This window comes from Passer domesticus, chromosome 3 (assembly GCF_036417665.1).
Source record: "Passer domesticus isolate bPasDom1 chromosome 3, bPasDom1.hap1, whole genome shotgun sequence".
In the NCBI taxonomy this organism is placed as follows: Eukaryota; Metazoa; Chordata; class Aves; order Passeriformes; family Passeridae; genus Passer; species Passer domesticus.
This window is the reverse complement of record NC_087476.1, coordinates 47,125,965-47,145,727: the sequence shown is the minus strand read 5'-3', so window position 1 is coordinate 47,145,727 and position 19,763 is coordinate 47,125,965. Positions and strand designations below refer to the sequence as shown.

The 19,763-nt window shown below is 40.8% G+C and overlaps 2 long non-coding RNA genes across 2 annotated transcripts in view; one reads left to right on the top strand and one right to left on the bottom strand.

The window, feature by feature from the left end:
* Positions 1–14,678, bottom strand: part of LOC135298063 (uncharacterized) — a 39,996-nt gene extending 25,318 nt beyond the window's left edge. Inside the window, exons 1-2 of the long non-coding RNA XR_010360032.1 lie at positions 14,612–14,678; positions 8,798–8,952 (exon numbers count right to left, since the gene is read on the bottom strand). This is a non-coding gene — a long non-coding RNA (uncharacterized LOC135298063). The remainder of the gene's footprint in view (positions 1–8,797; positions 8,953–14,611) is intronic.
* Positions 3,913–7,368, top strand: LOC135298062 (uncharacterized). The gene is made up of 2 exons (XR_010360031.1): positions 3,913–4,064; positions 7,097–7,368. It is a non-coding gene; the product is annotated as an uncharacterized LOC135298062 (long non-coding RNA).
* Positions 14,679–19,763: the final 5,085 nt, after the last annotated feature.

Below are 19,763 nucleotides of genomic sequence, written 5' to 3'. Positions count from 1 at the left end.
GGTCAACTGGACACAGGATTTGAGCTGCAGCCTCACCAGCACCAAGTACAGGGAGACCATCACTGGTCCTGCTGGTGACTCTACATCCACAGCCTTTCCTTCATCCACTGAGTCACAGAAGGAAATCAGGTTTGTCAAACAGAACCTGCCTTTCACAAACCCATGCTGGCTGAGCCCGATCCCCTGGTCATTGTACATGTCCACATGAGGCACTCAGGATAATTGCTCCATGACCTTCCCTGGCACTGAGGTCAGGCTGACAGGTCTGTAGTTGCCCAGATCCTCCTTCGTACCCTTCTTGCAGGTGAGCATCCAGTCTCCTGGGACCTCTGGCTAGCCAAATTCATGATTAAGTCTTCAGCTATTGTGCACAAGGTGGTAAGAGACATTCAGAAGACCAGAACCGATGTGTCACTGGGCTGCAGAAACCAATGCAGAGCAACTCTCTGCCACCATCTCTGAGCCAACAAAGAGATGGTGGTGATGGGGAAGTTCAGAGACTGACAGACCTGTCATTTAGAGCAGCTCGCTTTATAACTCTCATCTACACAGCCTAGCTTCGAAAAGAATTGTGCATCATGAGAAACATTTTGACAATGAACTGGAAGAAACAAATGCTTACAATCTGTAAAAGTCAGACCATAGACCTGAGAGATTTTTCAAAGCCTTAGACTATTTCAGTCAACTTGTGACAAGCAACACACATCAGAGATCATTTCTCCTCCTGAAAAAAGAACCTCGATCGAAATGAGAACTTTGATCTTCCTGTGAGACATTTTCCAGAGAAACTAGAAAAGAGAAAATTGTAGAGGTTTCACCTTTGATATATATTCTCAGGTCTAGCTGTAGCCCATGAAAAATTTCCATCTTTTATAAGGAGACAGTGACCTTAGCAGGTTCTAAGGTCACTCTGATAACTGAACCTGGGACATAAGCTCAAGCACTGCACTGAGATTATTTTAAAATTTTGATCACAGTCACACAGAATCACAGAATAAACTGAGTACTCATAGGACAATTGATCAGACCTTGTTTTCCCCTTGCAGCAGCTCCATAGTTGTTATTTTAGTAGCTCACCAGTACAGTTTCCCAAATGAAAGTTTCGCAGCAATGATACAATTGCAAATTCAATTTCAGACCACAGCCCAGAAAAATGAATGCTAGAAAAAAAGGTGCATTTTCTGTGTTATTTTCTGTTTCTTGTTGTTGTTCTTCCTGCTATTACAGGGAACAATAACATGCAACTCTTTCTTTGACAAGAGAGTGGGGAAATTCCTGCATCAACAAAAACTATATCTTGCCTAGCCATGACTCTTCAAGTAAATTTTTGAGTGAAGCTACAATCACAAGAGATGTTTAGAAATTCATCCACTAAACACTGTCTGTGCCTTCTTTTATTCCCTTTCTGTTCTTACAGAAACTTGCAGGTAATCCTTAGACCATCCAAATACAATAAAAAAGAATTCTTTCCAGAAACAAATGCATCAAATCCTAAAAATAAAATCTATAGTCAAGTTATAGTATTGAGTGACCTAACTCTGCAAATGTGACCCTTAGCCTCAAGAATTTATGTTTAGTTGTCCTCACTTGCTCTCCTCTTTTATATATTGGCATCCTTTCTTGGAAATCTTTTCACTTTGCTGAATTCAGGATGTATCTTAAAAGATCTGTAGGACACAAGAGAGAACATGGTTTGCAGCATGGAACTCCTATTGAGAAGGATCCCAGAAGTCAGCCTGTATGCAGTGCTACAAAATTTGCTGAAGCACCTTTTAATAAAGAACAAATATTTATAAACATGCTCTCCTCTGCTGCACATGTTGCACAGCATGAAGTATCTGCAATATCTCAAATGTAATATGAACAGTTAGAGTGACTCTCACCGAAGGGATTAAAAGGCGTAAACACAGCATTACCAGAGCAAACCAACCTACAGAGGCCGATTCCTGTGGAATCCACATGTGTATAAAATATTTTACAGAATAGAAGTAGTGCAAAATTATCTTAATTATATGTACACAACTGAACATGAGAAATAATGGCAAGATAATAAATATGGAGATATTTTGTTGCTGTTATACCAGCTTGCACAGAGGTTTGTTGTCTGGGTTTTTGGTTTGTTTTTTTTTCTGGATGGCTTTCACCATCCTATTGAAGAGAAAAATGTCAAGGGAGTAAAATATATTTCCCAGAACATAGCTAGTATATTATGTGAAAAATTTTGCCAGGGGAACAACAAATGAAACAAATATCAGGACAGATTAAAGGAAGTGAAGTTGTTGCTGATACACCAAACTTTTCTGCATTTCATTTTTAACAAGACAGAGATTCTCACAGTATTTAAAAAAAAAAAAAAAAAGAAAAAGAAAAAAAAATTGAAAGGGATAATTATACATCACAGCTAGAAATCTGGAACTCAAAATTTGTGAGGTTCCTATTGAGATGGTAGGATGTGTGATTTTAGCTTCTGTGAGAGATAAGACACAGATAAATACCTCCAAATAACAGAGAAGGGGTTAAAGCTACTGTAGCTTCTGAGACTGAGTGAACACATGAGATTATCTACACAGCAGGACAGAAACAGAATAGCCACTAATGCCCAGGCTGTGGTGCAAGGACACACAAACCCTGTGAGCTCCAGTGCATCTGTCTGTCTTTAGGATAGAGGCAACACCAAGAAAATCACAAAGACAAATTTTTATTAATTCAGTGGTAGAGTTTAAGTGTTTATAGCAGAGGGGAGGATTCCTGTGTAACAACTTTATTATGCACACAGGTTTCCAACACGGACTACAGCTCTGTGTTAAATTACTGACCCCTTGGATTTCAGCTGCATTGAGGAGCCAGCTGCAGTGTGATGCAAGCAGAAGAAATTAATCCAGGTGCTAATGATACACAAAAAGCCATTTTAATGCAGTTGGGAAGAAACCAAACCAAATCAGTCAAATATATTGAGGATTGGAGTTTGCATAATTTTGCTGCAACAAGTATGAAAATCAAAAGTAAAAGGATATTAACCTCAGGAACTGGAGGAAAAAAATCACTTTATAAGGAAAGAGATGAAGGATGAAGCAGAAAGCACACATGGCTAGAAAGATAAATGATTGCAACACCACTGCAAACGTTTTTGGCAGGGCAGCAGGTTAGCCCTTACAGCACAGAATTCACCTTCAGTTGTTGCCCAACACACAGTTTTCACTATATATATAGATATATCTATATATATATGTATATGTATTGCAGACAGCTGGGTGTACAGCAAAAAACCATTTGAATAATGTGAATCAAATCTGTTTTCTCAGCTACTTTGAAATAAATAGGAGATAATATGACAAAAGACATAGTTATTTCAGGTTTATGTGGCTGTCAAACACTTGATGATGAATGAGACTTAGATAATTTTTCCTGTAACCAAAGACAAGCCCAAGACTTTAGAAAGAGTTCACTAATCTTTTCTCCATTAGGTATGTAAAATAAAGACTATTTATGTGCACAGATTCATCCTATTCAGAACCCATTGAGTTCTAAGTTATTTTACTCATTTTGTAAAAAGTATGTCAAATCTATCTGCACTTTCAAATGGGGGTCAAATGAGCATGACCAGGAGCAGAAGCTGGCCCAGCAGGTAACATGGACTGATATTGATAATATCCTAATTCGGCCTGCTTGCATTACAGCTACATTGCAGCTGCTTGAACGATTTCCCTCTTAAATAATTGCAGGCCCAGAAAGTCTCTACTCAGCTAATTCATATGTTCTTTTTCCCACTGACTTCAAAAGCACCAAGAAAATCTTGTTTCCACTGTGCAAATCAGCACAGCATAGAGCTCGGCATGCTGCCAGGGCAGAGTGACTTATTAACTGGGCTGCAGCATCCATCCAATACTGCTCTGCTGCTCCTGGCCCAGCTTTGTGTCTCCAGAGATCATTGCTCTGCACCCCACAGACAGCCCAACCTGCTTAGAGCACTGTGAGGTCACCACTGCTGGGATCACTGCTCCAAGCTCTCCAGGAGGAAGCTCAAGCTTGTTGCATTCATAGTATCCAGTTTCAGGCAGGATAGTGTCTGTACTGATTTAAGTCTTGTATATATTTGTTTTCATGTAATGGCATCAGTATTTTCTGTCTTCTATTAAGTATAATTGCCAGATGAATTCATGTATGACAATATGATTGGTTTTGAAGCCTAGGCTGTGGCAGTCCTCATATGCATTTAATCTTCAGCACTCTGTAAAGTACAATAGTAATAGTTAAGAATGGTTCATTTTGCCACAGAGGCCTGTCTTCAAGTGTCTGGTTTTATCCTAGTGTGGGATTGGAAAAAATATGGGATGTTTTCTGTTAACAGTAATTTGTTTAAGGTTAGTGTCAGTCTTTCTTCCATGGCTATTTATTTTGTTCATAAATAAATCAAAACTTTACTGTCTGAAAACCAGGTTGTCCTCTCGGCACACATGTGGTTGTTGTAGGTTAAGAAGGAAGTGAGTTTTTGGGGAGGTTGTGCTCAAACCAATCAGTGCTTGGATTTGAATATTGGCACCTGGTTTGGCCACTGAAGGTATGGACTGCCTCTGAGAACACAGGGGGTTAAACGCAAGAACTCCCAGGAGAACTCTGTTGGTCCCGGTCGGTGAAGGAGCTCAGAGCTCATGTGCCTGGCCAGGGCTGGCTGGGGGAGGGAAGCCATGCGGCCGGGTGAGGTAGGCCGGAGCCTTGGGCAGAGGAGGGGAGTGAAGGCCTTGCAAGATGGAAGGGTGGAAGAGACCTGAGAAGCATCGGGCCCCCACCCGCCCCAGGAGAGAGATAGAGAGAGAGAGCCAGTGCCTGTGCTGCTTGGAATGTGATATTGTGCTGGCAGCACAGCTGGCCAGAAGGAGAAGTGGGGGATGCGGCGCGAGAAAGTGCCCGGCCACTGTGGGAGTTCTGGGCAGACAGAGGCGAAGATTTTAACCCCTTTCTAATAATGGAAACCTTACAAATACTGATCCTCCTGAATCAGAATGAGGAGAGAGATATGAAGCAGGAGGAAATGAGCCAGTGTGATGGAAGTGAGTGCATGTGAGAAATGCCAGAAGAGGTGAGAAGAATCCTAGGTGGGAGGAGATGATGGAGTGACCTTGGACTGGACACTTTTCTTGTATGGCCATAGACAGACCCGTGTTTTTCCTGTGACCCAGAGACTGCGTTTAGGGGGAGGCCATGCCTTGGAGCCAAGAGTGAAGCAGTGGCGAGAACAGAGATGGCTGAGGAGAGTGTGGGATGTCCTCTGTCTTCAGAGAAAGGAAGATCTCTGTTCATGAGGCCCCTTGGCCCCAGGGGGTGAAATTTGGGGGGGACTGGTGTCCCAAAGTTGAGAGACTGCTGCTTTTGGAACTGCGTGGAGCATCCTTAAATGGGAAACTCTAAAAGCAGTCCTGGCCCATGTGCAGTGGTGAGAGCACTGGACATGGAGGGAAGAAGTCACGAGGGCCGATGTTCTCTGGGCAGTGCCACAAGTGACATGGAAACACGAGAGGTTTCAATTGTGTTTCCGGGGGAAGCTGATGGTGCAAGGGGGGACTTCTGTCTCCCTGATGGACTTGAGGGTTGATTATTTAAGGGGTGGTGAAGGACTGAAATGTGATTATCTGAGAGATGGTGACGGGGTGGAAATCTATGGTGTTATTTCATCCTGTGGAAGAAATAGGAGGAGGAGGAGGAATGTATTTGGAATGTTTTCATTCTTAGTGCTGTGTCTGTCCCTTTTTAGATATTGTAATTAATAAAATTTGTTTCCTTTACTCCTAAGTTGGAGCCTGTTTTGCTCTATTCCTGATCACATCTCACAGAGGCCACTAGGGAAAGTATATTTTCATGGGGACACTGGCGTTGTGCCAGCCTCAAACCATGACAGTGGTCAAACTATGATGTGTTAGGTAAAGCATAGCATCACTGCCACTTGCTAGATTTTCAATGAAAACAGTGAGTCCATCACACCTACCTACATGCGTGGCTGTTGTGCTCAGGGAATGGCTTCTGGCTCCAACCCCCACTTTGCCTCCAACAGAGGTGGATCTCTTACCAACTTTGGTGAGCCCAGCTGCATCTAAGTGATGGCTCTATTTCATCCCATCAGAGGCTTTGAAATCAGGACTGAAATTCCAGACCCAGAAAGGGACACCAACCTTCCTTAGTGGGTGGGGACATTTGCGTTTCATTTGTGCAGGGGAGTTTGCTGCTACTATAGTTGTTATTTATTTGCATTTGTCACTCCAAAAAAATGTTGAAATATTTGGGGATTTATTAATCCCCAAAGAAACCCAGCACTCCCTGAAACAATACATTCCCTTTAGCTGTTTATGGCTATGAGCCCCCAATGGAACAATAATACATTTGACTATATAACAAATACCAGTGATTTGTTAAAATCAATATAAACACTGAAGACTAATACATTTACACAAGCACTTTGATTGACTTCACATGATTTGCCTCAGGTTTTTCCTTACATTGTCTAAAGGAACACAGCAAAAACAAGGAATAACACAGGCTTTGTACTCCATTAGACCATGTCATGTGCAAGGGCTGAGTGTCCACAATGGTGATTGTAAGACTGTGAGGAGAACTGACAAATGTTGTCTTCATATTGCTTGATATGCTATCTGGAGTGCCATTTGAATGGCAAAGAAACAAACACATGGCAAAGAGCACACTCTTTTCTCCCTATAATCACACTATTTTCAGTCACCTAACTAGTTGCATTTAGCTACCTGTTCTATTTTTACTGAAATACCTTATAATTGAAACTCACATTGTTCTATGTAATCTTTAAAGATGATGACTGCTATTGCAGTGAATGAGACATAGTGGTATATGCTCAAATTTTATAGTGCATTGATGCTAGATTTCATTAACAAAAGAATTACTTGAATGGAAATAACTTCTGCTGTTACAGTGAGACTGCAGATAATGGGATTCTGAGAGATTTGAATCAGCTATGCAACAGCTACTGTTGTTCATGAGGAGAGCCCCTAAAAGATGGGGGAGCAATTACATGTGCAAGTTAGAGTGGCAAAGAATTGGCTACTGTGATATTAACTGTTTCACCATCCTGCAGGCTGTGTCACTCCACACAGTGCCAAGAAAGATATGCTTTGGCCCATAAAAGCTGGAAGAGTGGTTTCTCACACATGTGAGGTTAGCATTGTGGCTGAAAGAGATCTCCGTCCACCCCAGCTGCATCAGAGCCCATGGATGGTGTTGACAAAAGGATGTTCTGTGGAACTCAGAATATGCAGATTACAGCTGTGTCATCCATCTACAGAGATCCAAGAATGACTTGAGAACATAACTATGTGTTTGCCATGAGTAAAGTCAGTATTTAAAGTATTTTCACTGGTTCTTTAGCCATGTATTAGTGAGTGATTTATCAAAATGCTAACTTGGCGGTTTTACAGACTTGTATTAAACATACTTTTCTTCAGTTTTTTTTTTTTTTTTTTTAAATTCTAGCTGGAATTTTGGCTACAACCTCTCTGGAGGAAAGGAAACTAAAAAGCCAGTGTTATATAAACATCTTAGGTCTCAGATGCACACAGATTTGCAGGTGGGGACTTCTGAGGCACCACAGGGTATCCAAAACATCCATTTGGGGCTTGCACAGATAGCACATGATTGGTCAGAGACCCACACCCTCTTTGTGTGTTAGATGGACTCCAGGATATGCATCTCAAACAGCTTTGAACTGACCTAGAGTGACTGTCGAAGAAGGTGAGTTGATATGAAACAGCAGCTAATAGCTGTTTTCTTCCTCAGTGGAGGATCCCCAGCTATTAACAAGCAGAGCAGTAAAATAATACCAAATGCAGCTGGACAACCACAGAGGGAATACAGGGGTCTTGATGGCCTAGAAAAGATACCAAAATCTCTAGATCTCCTTTTTCTTGAAGGTTTTAGGAGAGGCTGAATACCTCCTCCTCTGCCACTTTGTTCTGTGAGAAATTCAACATATTTGAGTAGCAATAGTCTGGAGCTATCCTAAAATGCAGCAATTCCTACATGATTCACTGAGTCATCACCAGGGTGGAGGCAGGAGATGCTCTGCCAAGGCAAACAGCAGTTAGGGGTGAGGTAGCCTCCAGGCAGGCATTCCCCTACAAGGTCAGACCTTTGAGTTTCTCTGAAGCATATGCAGCAATTTCCTGTAGTGCTCAGTTTGTGCTTCACTTGTTGTTTTTTTTAAAGTGAGTGACAGCCATTTACTCCATCCCCCAATCCTGCTTTTTCAGCAGCTCATCCTTTGCAGCTGCACTTCAGTTGCAGAGACTGAAGATGGAAGGTGCTAATTTGCTGCGTATCTTGTTTACAATTGCAGTGCAGAAATGCCACTCTACTGTAAATTGGTTCTGAGGGTAGTTTGTTGTTTTAACTATCACCCATATGCAATGATGCTTCAAGCTGTCTATTAGAATAACTCTGATATAGATAATTAGCTGTAGACTGTATGGCTACACTTGGGAAAAAAGCACCAAACAGCAGCAATCAGCGATTCTCTGTGATTATGAACTGTTTCTTACTAGGTGTGACTCTGTTCCCCTTAAATGTTTTTAGAGAAAAATTAATGGGATAATGAAGATGTTTTGTTTTCTGTGTAAATAAAGAGTATTATTTTGTTTTAAAACCATGTTGTCAGCCTGACTGGCTTCAATTTTGCAGCTAATGTGGGTCACAGTGTTTGTCTTTTCCTTTCAACAGTGCTGTCTCTATTTACACAGTTAATCTCTGTTTTCAAACTACTTAATTATTTTGGAAAGCTTACATTCTACCATGCATATATTTCCAGCGCTGCTTTAGCTTTGAAGGAGTCACAAGAGAGGCTCAGCCTGCCAAAGCCAATGACTGGGGTACTCAGGAAATCCTCTGGCATACATCCCTCCTACTGCCACATCCCCAAGTATGACAGTGCTGAGGTACCTGGAGACAAAAGGGATTCCAAGGGTCAGATCCAGATTCAGCCACCTAAATATAGGCATTGACAGTGCAGATATCTGCTACCTAAATATCAGAGTGTGCTTATGGAACACCCACATCGGATTAACCACAATGATTGCATAGTGTTGGATCTTATGAAGCAGTACTTATGGGGGACATTTAGATGTCCCAGATCTAAAATAGCTATGGATACTCTAGACCTCCACCGGCTCCTTAATGAGGCTTAGACATCTTACACCACACAATGCCCTAGACTGTAAAAACATATCTAGATATTTGAATCTCAAAACCATTGAAATTCCCTAATGAGGAAACAGATAAAAAAGACCCTGAGAAAAGGTCAGTGCAAAGATGACAAATGTATTGTTGAGGAAGGCAAGGCAGGAAGGAAGGAAGGCAGGAAGGCAGGCAGGCAGGCAGGCAGGCAGGCAGGAAGGAAGGCAGGAAGGAAGGCAGGAAGGAAGGCAGGAAGGAAGGAAGGAAGGAAGGAAGGAAGGAAGGAAGGAAGGAAGGAAGGAAGGAAGGAAGGAAGGAAGGAAGGAAGGAAGGAAGGAAGGAAGGAAGGAAGGAAGGAAGGAAGGAAGGAAGGAAGGAAGGAAGGAAGGAAGGAAGGAAGGAAGGAAGGAAGGAAGGAAGGAAGGAAGGAAGGAAGGAAGGAAGGAAGGAAGGAAGGAAGGAAGGAAGGAAGGAAGGAAGGAAGGAAGGAAGGAAGGAAGGAAGGAAGGAAGGAAGGAAGGAAGGAAGGAAGGAAGGAAGGAAGGAAGGAAGGAAGGAAGGAAGGATACCATCCTTAATCATGATGAATTTTCAATTGCAGTTTCAGAAATCCAGACAGATCTTGATGGAATAAAGATGAATAAGAATTCAGTACAGATTCAGTAATTCATCCCCTTATTTCTGCTTTATTACACTTTCCATTAACGTTCAAGTGCATGTATTAAAAAGTCCTCCAGAATTTCTACATAAGTTGGGGGATAAAAGAAATAATTATAAATTATTGTAAATATTGCATTGGATATAGAAAATTCAGCCCCTCAGACAAAAGAGACAGACTGGAAAGAGAAGTCTTTCACATTATACCTAGACCTGAAGCCATGAGCTGACCAACAGTTTCAGTGTGGTCCATATCCAAAAATTCCTAGTAAGGAGGTTTCTATCTGCTCAGAATTTTAGCTTTGTGTTCACAGCAATCACTAACAGGTTATGTTAAGTATGAGATATTTGTTTTCTGTTCTGGTTTACTTAGATTGTAGAAGAAAGCCCTGACTGAGCACTGCTAAGGCCTTGGTCACTGTGCATGTAAATTGCTGACTCTTCTGGCCACCATCCACAGAAGCACTTAGACACATGCTTAAGTTTTACATTAATAATGTTATGTGCTCTGGTTACATGCAACATGCCCTAGAAATAGTAGACACTTTAAACCCAAGTCCCTGAGCTGCAGTTAGAGAAAAATCATCACAGCTTCAGACAGGAGGTTATAAAGGTAATTTAAACATTGTTTTAAATGACACTGATTCCAGAGGTGATTCTCAAAGAAAACGAACAAAAAAAAAATACAGGAGTGGCACCACTCCTGGTAAACTCCCTTTTTCCATCAATAAATATTATTGATGAAAATAATTTTGATAAATAAATGTTGATGATAATAGCTGAAGAACATTAATGCCTTGGGAGAATAGAAATGTTCTGTTCAACCCAAACCTTCTTCTGTATTGTAAATGCCTGTCTAAAACCAGACTCACTTTGCAGCTACCTGACTAAACAGATTTCTCTTTACTGAGCTCACCACTCACTACTTCAGTACTTGCAGTGTCCTTTAGGCAATGAGCTGCACAAGAGTCTTCTGCCCAGCCCTTCCTCTGTCTTTAGACATAGCTCTTCACCCCTTGACAGCTCAATCCCAACAGCACAGACTCTTTATTGCTTTCTGTGAAAGAAAGTATGGTGCTGCAAGGCTGGCAACATATTAAGTTAAGCCATACATGTACATCAGAGGAGAAATATTCAAGCCTTTGTTCAGCCCTTGGTTCAGTTGAAATGAAAAAAAACATTTGTTTTCTTTCACTTTCCCAGCTTTCCTATGAATTTCATCAACAATTTCATACAAATACTGCGAGTCAAATACCAGCAGAAATAAAAAGGTCTCTATGCATGAGGGAAAAGGATCATTCTTTTTTTAGTTTGACGGAACAGTGTGATTGTAATTAGTAATAGTTTTGAGCAACACAGAAAAGCCTCATGGCCATATAGGCTGAAAAGCAATATTTTCAACTTCTTTGATGTTTTCCCAAGGAGAAGAAGGTGGCCAGAGGAGGAGAAATATATTTTACATTTCTAGGTAGTTTTCTTCTATTATTTGAAGTATTTTTTTTTTAACAGTATGTTCATGGTATGCTAGTAGCTTGCTTCTCAGATACTCAGACCCTGGACAGTGTTGTTTGTAAAGGCACAAGTGCACAGGCTAACCACATGGACAGTGAGAGATTTAGTACCCCCTCACCTGCAAAACACTGTTACAAATTTCTCAGATGGACAGCATTTCAAACTTGAATCTACAAGGTCTTGTATCTACAAGGCCTTGTATCAAGGCCATGAAATCTGTACTGACATGAAATTACAAGTAAAAATATTTTATTTTTGTAGGAAACACTAAGGAAATTTCACCATCATTTTCCCACACTAAGAGATCACATTGTTTCATAACTTAATCCTCATTTTTATCCAAACTTAAGTTAGGCTGGTACAAGCTTTTCAAAGGAGCGTTGTGGCCTGCAACCATCTTAGTAACGTTCTGGATCTGACATTTCTAACAGAGAGCTAAACTAGTACAGGAAACCAAATGTCTTCAGTGCCTTCAATGCAGATACTGCATCAAGCACTGAGAGGAGCTAAAGCTAACCAAACTTATCTCTTAAACAAACAAACTTAGGCCTCACCATGGTATGGGCACTGGCTGCAAAACATAGTATATAGTAGGGGGATGGGGAGGACAGAGTGGTAGTTCATTCCAAAAACCTCTTGATATGTGATAAAAGCCATGAAAAAGCAAATTTAATTCATTGTGGAAAACACAATTAAGAGAGATCCCTTGATTGAACTGAATTGCTTTTTCCAAGATACTAAAATAGGAAAAATAATTGTAGATAAGCCATATCAGCTGTTGTCTGCGCCTCTGGCTTGAAAATTATATAAAAAATGAGGGGATAGCAACTCAAGACATGAAAGAAGCAGAGCATGGCCTCCTTTTTTGAGCTTAGTAGTAGAAATAGCAAAAAATGTACTCATCTATCAGAGAGGATTTTCAGAGCTATTTGCAGATAAAAATGCAAATTAGGTAACTGGGCCACACAAAATTCTGTGTTAATAATGTTTCTATGTTAATACTTTCCAGTTTTCTTTATGGAGATGCTATAAAGTGAAGCAGATGCTTTGCATGGTCATTGTCATTAAGGAGTGCTGGCAGACATAGGGCACAGTTCCTTTCCTTTGAGAAACACTTTTCAAAGTTTTCATTCATCAGTATAAGTGATTGATGTTTGTATCAGTACTTTAATTCATAAATATGTTTTAGTAATGCAAATATATTTATTCTTATTGATAACACTTAACACTTTAAAATGACAACTAAAAAATTGTCACTTCTAGAATGTAAGGCAAGCTAGTTAGGCATGATTGACCAATGGCTTCTTTTAGTGAAAGATATGTTCTGATAGGAGTGACTACTGGAAAAAAGAGTAACTAAAACTTGGTCTTTATGCAGGTGTAAAAAGGCTGTGTAAATTACCTGATAGAGTGAATAGTGTTTGATGCTTGGTAGGAAATTAATTTCCACACAGGCATGTGCTATGATAGTGTAACTGTATGACAGCCTCTGGAGAGCATCCAGTTAATTACTGTATTGTTCTGTGCCTTGTAGGTTTTTTTTTTTCTACTGTAAATCGTGGATACAAGGTGGCAATCCATACTCCAGCAGCTGTAAGAATTATCCATTCAAAACACATGTTTTACATTTTTTTTACATCCTTCATACAGGGATGAAAATGTTCAGGCATCAAGAAATGCAGAATTTCAAATAATGAAATTAGAGCAGTATAATTGTTAAGATAATTCTTTGATTTAACATAGAAATTAAAAATTAGATTTTCAAGTTGGGAAGTCTCCTTTGCAGCAATGTTGAGCTGAACTTCTTTTGAGCCAGCAGGCTCAAAACACACTGTCTTGTGCTCAAGTGCAATGTAAAAGGCAGCCTCTCCTCCCCCAGTTTAATGCATGTCCTGTGCAGAACCAGCAGCTGGACTCTATGATCCTCTTTTGAGTCCCTTCCTGCTCGGAGTATTCTGTGATTCTACTCTATGCACATTCAGAAAAGCACATTCAGGGGCTGGGCTTGTGAAAGCTGGGAGGTTTCAGCTGATGGCAGAAGTCAGCCCTGAAATGGGGAGGAAGAAGCTGAAGACTTAAAAATCCTCTCTGCCCTGGAAGGTAACAACTCATCCAGGATCTATGATGGGTATAATATTGGATTTGTGCACTCCTATCAAATTTGTAGGGAGGCACTCAAGATGCCAGACATCAGCCCATCAGACATCTTTTCCAGCAAGCAGGAAAAATATTTCTTCAACCATTCTTCAAACAACAATTGTATTAAAATCACTCTTCACATGCAGCAACTTCAGGAAGTCAGGAACCAGCTCTGGTTCCTTCCAGATCTCATAGCAGAAATGTATACCAAGAGGTCAAGAAGAGGAAAGGCAAGAGCCTTGTGCAGGAAATCTGATATAAATCAAAGTGTTCTGCTTGAAATGCAACCATAAAAGGAAGAACAAAGACACCAAAGATGAAAACAGAAGATGAAATATGAACCTGTACATATTTTCCTATCCTAATGAAGCTTCATTCTTCCTGACCAGTGAAAGTAATTTCATCAAGTGAGATTTTGTTTGTCTAAGATTACCTTTCTCCCCCTTGTATTGATTCTGCTTTCTTTCAGTTTTATTTATGTAATACAACACTTTTAGTATTGCAAATACCTTGAAAGGAGAGTTTTCTAACAAAAGCTGGGATTTGGGGTGTGGCAGGGAGGTGCAGCACAGGGAATTCTTCAGAAAACAAATTTATTTCTTTATTATTTAGTAAAACAGAAGACATTTAAAAAGTAATTATGACAAGAAAATCATAAAAGGAAATACAAAATAAAAAATGGAGATTAAGAGACATATAAACACAAAATAAAGAAAATCTTGCCTGTACATTTGTTTGTGCATGAAGGCATGAGCAATGTATTAAAATCTGTCAGACAAATCAATGCAGATTCACATGTAGCCTGAGTAACAGATTCATCCTGATTGCTTAGGCAGCTCTCAGCTGTCAACCATATGAAATGGTGCAGCTCCCCACTCCTTCCTGCAGCACTCGGGGATGCACAGCTGCAGCACACGGGGATGCACAGCTGCAGCACTTGGGGATGCACAGCTGCAGAACTGCCTTGGAGGCAGCTGGGGGATACCAGGGCTCAGCACAGAGCAGGCTCTCCTAGCAGCCCCAGTTCCAGTCAACAAGAATGTGCTCAGCTCTCCATAGAGCCTGAGATTTGGGGCTTCCCAGAGGTGTGCTCGACACATGGAAGCAAGCACAGTACCTTTGCTCTTTTATTTGGAGAGACTAATCTTAGTGATGACAAGTGTGCCAGGTGAACCATCTTTGCCTGAAGGAACCTCAGATCCAGTTCTCTGTGCTGATGTCACAAGCAATTAAAGGCAGAGCCAAGTAAAAAAATTACACACATATTCACAGATCTATTAATTCCTTCTTTCTATCTATATTGTCTGTCATAATTCCATTTTCTTTCCCTTTTGTCCAGCATAAATTACTTTGGCATCCTCTTTTCTACTCCCACCAAATAAGATATTTAAATTGTTTTCTGAACAAGGGTCAGCTGTGCAGGAAAATCTGGATAGGAAATAACCTTTGCTACAGCCTTTGGAGATGTAGACAAAAAGTCTCTGTAGGTGATTTTGCAACTATTCATAAAAATGGAAAACCACATTAATTTCCCAAATTTTCTGCCTGGTGGAAGGTAACAGGAAATCACAGACAAAACCAACATGCTTGCTTAGGTTAACTGAAAAAGCTGAAATTCAAACCTGACACTGATCTCAACCTATCAACTACTAAGTCCAGGACTTCCAAAAGAGTAACTCCATTACAGCTCTCTGAAGGGATCTCAATCAATGTTCTCCTAACATTTTTTGTGTATCCTGACTGAGAGCATGGGAGGCATATCAAGCTTCCTTATGCTTATAGCAAGAAGTCAATTTCCAAGCTTCTCAATTCCACAACATACTTTTTCTGAAAGTTCAAAAGTCTAAAAGAAAAGAGCAATTAAATATTTGCTGTTAGATTGTTACTTTTTTCTTACAGCATCTACCTCTTGCTTTTACTGACATAACATACTGGTTTTTTAATCACTGCAGGAGAACTGTAGCACATAAGGTTTTGTTATAGCTATGAAGCAGTGTCTTTAAACCAAAAATAGAACACAGAACTAAAATAAAAGACAAGTCAGAATTTAAATTAATCTTGAGTCAAGAAAAACAGTTAATATAAAAGGCACCTAAGGAGAATTGTAAATCAGGTCCCCAGGAGGAAAATCTAGATCCAAATAAAAGTGCCCCATCCAGAAATATTCTTCCTCTTCCTTCCCTAGAGGGTTTTGCAGTCATTAGATATCTTGCCTCCTGATCCAAATTGTCTCTACATCCTGCTTGACTAAAAATGGCCCAGACTCAGCAGCTGTCAAGCACTTCGTTCCTGCTAAAGCCCCTGAGGAATCAGACAAAAATCCCACTACAGCTTGATGTCTGTGTTCCCATATTCACACAAGGCCTCTGCTGAGACTGGGATCTCCTTTGACCCAGTCTGCACACAAACCTACAGCAAGAACCTCACAGAAAGTCTGTGTCTTCTCCTGGGCTAATACATGTCCGGGTCGGCTGTTACTTGTCTCTGCCCCAACACGGGAAAAGGTGGTTCTGGGCAGGCCGCGCTTTCGAAGAAGGAGTCTGGACTCTTGCTTTTCGGTCTTCAGTTGAGTTTATTGTTCCTTATCTACAAAGTTTTTTCTGTCTGTCCAGCCAAGGTCTGATCAGCAAGACAGCCAAGGGCACTCTCCCCCGCCCACGGGGGGTTGTCTCTTTTATAGTGAAAACTACGTATAAAATATTTACCTTCAATTTCCAATACTTTTCACCCTTGTTGGCAAGTGGACCTTCATCATGAACCAATCCACACATGCCAACATCATCCTGAACATGGATGCCAAGGAGAAGAAAGAAGAAGGACAGGGCACGCCCAAATCCCTCCATCTTGGGACTCCTGACCCCCATGTACAGAATTCCAAACCCCCCTGTACAAGGTTCAAAACCCCCCTGTACAGCGCTCCAAAAGTTTTCCCTTCTCCCTGTGATTGCTACTACTATGCTACTTAAACTTTTGTGACCTATAATCCTTCATATCAGGTTGGCAATTTGCTCCATGAATTAAGATCGAATTTCCAGGTGTCTTTGGCTTCCTGCCAGGGTCTCTGAGCCCCTGCCAGGGCTTTGGGACATCCAGGACATCCAGAGAGATGTCCTGGGTTCCGACAAATACAGGAGACATAATTCAAAGTATATGGGCTCTGAGAACGGAGCAGGATCACGGCAGTACTATCAGTGAGTCTCCATTTCTGTTCTGAGACTGACCCTGTTTTTCCTCCAGGACAGGCTGGATGCCTCCAGAATTTCTTCTCTGCAATATGGTGTTTCAGGTATCCTAGTCCTTTCCTGAATGCAAGACATGGTCTTTGCCGTAAAGATTATGTGGTATAAAGCAATAAATAACACATCAAAAAGAAAGGTGGAGTGACTCCCACGAGGCCACAGCACAGAATAGTCATCAAACAAGTACCAAAGCCCATCTCACCTGACTCCCAGCCCAGTGTGCTTGGCATGCATTTAGCAGGGAGTCAGGGTTCCTATAGATCAGCCACAGCACCATGGAGTGAACTTATATGTGCACACTTCTACTTAATGTGACAGATTCTGGTTCTCACAACATCCTCCAGCCTCCTCATCTACCCAAAAAACCAGCTACCCTGTATGGCCCAGGCTTTCTTAATTAATCAGCATAGCACAGTGATTGTTGATTTACAACATGGTAGTAAACAGACAGTTTAACACCTGGCTTCCATGAATTCTTGAAATCTGCTCTTCACAGGTCTTGCCAATAAAGCAGCTTAAATCTTTAGTAGAAGAAATGAACACAACTGTGCTGATGAACAAAACCAAACTGGATTTAGTTTAAAATCATCTTTAAACAGACTACTCAAATAACTGGTTTTGCTTGTTTGTCCATTGTCTGTACTTCACATGTTGCTATTTCTTTAGGAACTCGATAGAGTGCAGAAAGGGATATAAACAGACTGTCAAACTCAATGTGTGCAGGCCAAAGGAGCATAAAATTTATTTTTTCTTGCCTTTTCACTATTCTAAATGTCATTGATGCTGTACTGAGAAATTATTCAATATACTGGAACACCCTATTTCATGCTGTATGATTTCTGATGTGTGGTATTTTTACTCTAGGTTAGTACCTTGGAAAACTGACTGGAGTTGTGTAGTTTATTAGTACAACTCCATTCAACACTGCATGCTTAAAAAAGATCAGCTACTGCATTATTGAGCTATTGATTACTGGATAAGAAGCCAAATCACTCTCTATTTACATAATATTAGCAGATAAGTATATGATGGGCCACCACGTAACAGGTCTCCAATCAATACACCAATCAAACAACAATTATTACTCAAGAGGAGAGGAGACTTTCAGAAGCCAAAGAGATGTCATGGTTTTACATCTTTACGTGAGCAGTAAGGACCAGGTTAGCAGCAGTGGGGATCAGTGCTGGTTCATTAAAACATCTTTTGCATCTGTCTTTTGGCTTATGTGGATTAGGGAGATCTGTGGACTCCTGACAATCCTTTTTTTGGAACACAATTAATCTTTTTTGAAGGACATATCACGGACTTGGTTGAAAGAAGCCAAGCCTACTACTTCTCTTTCTGAACTACCACAAATACAGCAAGATTGAATTAGGATACCCTTTTCTGCACAACTTTGGCTTATACAGGCACTCATCCATCCTTCTTTCCATTGAAACTGAAATGTCCCATAGTCCAGGTAAAGCAAGTCGCTTGGCCTAGCTCTCCATGGGCCTCCAGTTTGTCTCATTTTTCTGTTTTACTGGCTACTTACCCCATGGAGATTCTAGATCTCATTTGGTCACTCATCATTTCACCCCAGGCAGCAGCCAAGCCAAGCCCACACAGCCACTCTCTCATTCTCCCACCAGCAGGCTCAGGGAGAGAATCAGAGGGGTAAAAGCCAGAAAACTCCTGGGTTGAGATAAAAACAGTTTAGCAGGAAAAGGAAAATCCGTGCATACAAACGAAATAAAATAAGGAATTGATTCACTGCTTCCCATGGGCAGGCAGGTGTTCAGCTATCTCCAGAAGAGCAGGGTCCCATCACACATAACAATTGCTTGGGAAAAGCCAATGCCATCACTCCAAATGTCCCCCTTTTCTTCTAATTCCCTGCAGTTAATATACTGAACATGATGTCATATGGTCTGGAATATCCTTTTGGTCAGTTGAGATCACCAGTCCCACCTGTGTCTCCCCCCAACCTCCTGTGCATCCCCAGCCTCCTCACCAGCATGGCATCTTGAAAAGCAGGAAAGTCCTTGAGTCAGTGCAAGCCCTGCTCAGTAATAGCAGAAATATCTCTATATGATCAACCCTGTGTTCATCACAGATCCAAAACACAGCCCTAAACACTTTGCCATTGTGAAGAACATTAACTCCACCCCAGCCAAAACCAGGGTAGCCACATTATGACATTACTCAGCTCTTGCTTCTGAGAGACTGGCTTCAGCTAAATAGGAACTACTCTGGACAGATGGGTTGGGACCATCTCAATTTGAGACCAGCAGTCCATGAAAGCCCCAAACAGTTTCCTAGAGAGACTTGTCCCTCCAGCCTCCTCACCGGTGATCATGCTAGCTACCTCAGGACTTGAGAAATGTTTCCTGAAACAAACCAACACTACTTTGATGGATCACATTTTCTTGTTTTGAATACTTTGAATGGAAAAGAAAGACATTCATCTATTAAAAACTGATGACCACCCTATGGTTTCTGGTGCTCCTGAAGGATAACGTTAGCGTGGCCAATATGTATCAGAGGGAACCAGCTGTGTGTGCAAGCCACTCTCCATATTTACACTCCTTCAAAGAAATTCTCCCAAATTCCTATTTCAAAAATATTAGTAAAAATATTGTAAAGTTCTTCCTTTGTCATCTGCAAAGGCAATGCAGATTAGGCATTTACACAGAGAGTAGGTAGGTAACATTAGAAAAGCCTACACAAGGATACAAAATATATTTGAGATACACTAGATTTGGGATTGCTTGAGAAAAATCCAGCTGGCATTTAAATTGTGGAAACTTGCATTTTTAGATGGTAACAGACCATCACTTCTGGTCTCTAAAAATGGCTACATTAAAAAAAAGTATACTTTAACCAGCTGACTTACAGATCAAAAGATCCAGTAGACAAGATGACTGTTTTATACTGGAAACAGTATTTGTCTTGCTAACCAAATTCCTTCTCATCTGCAATAAACGTAAATTCACTACAGGTCAAAATTCTACTTTCACATGATAAATTCCAGTTTTTCTCCTAGCTCCC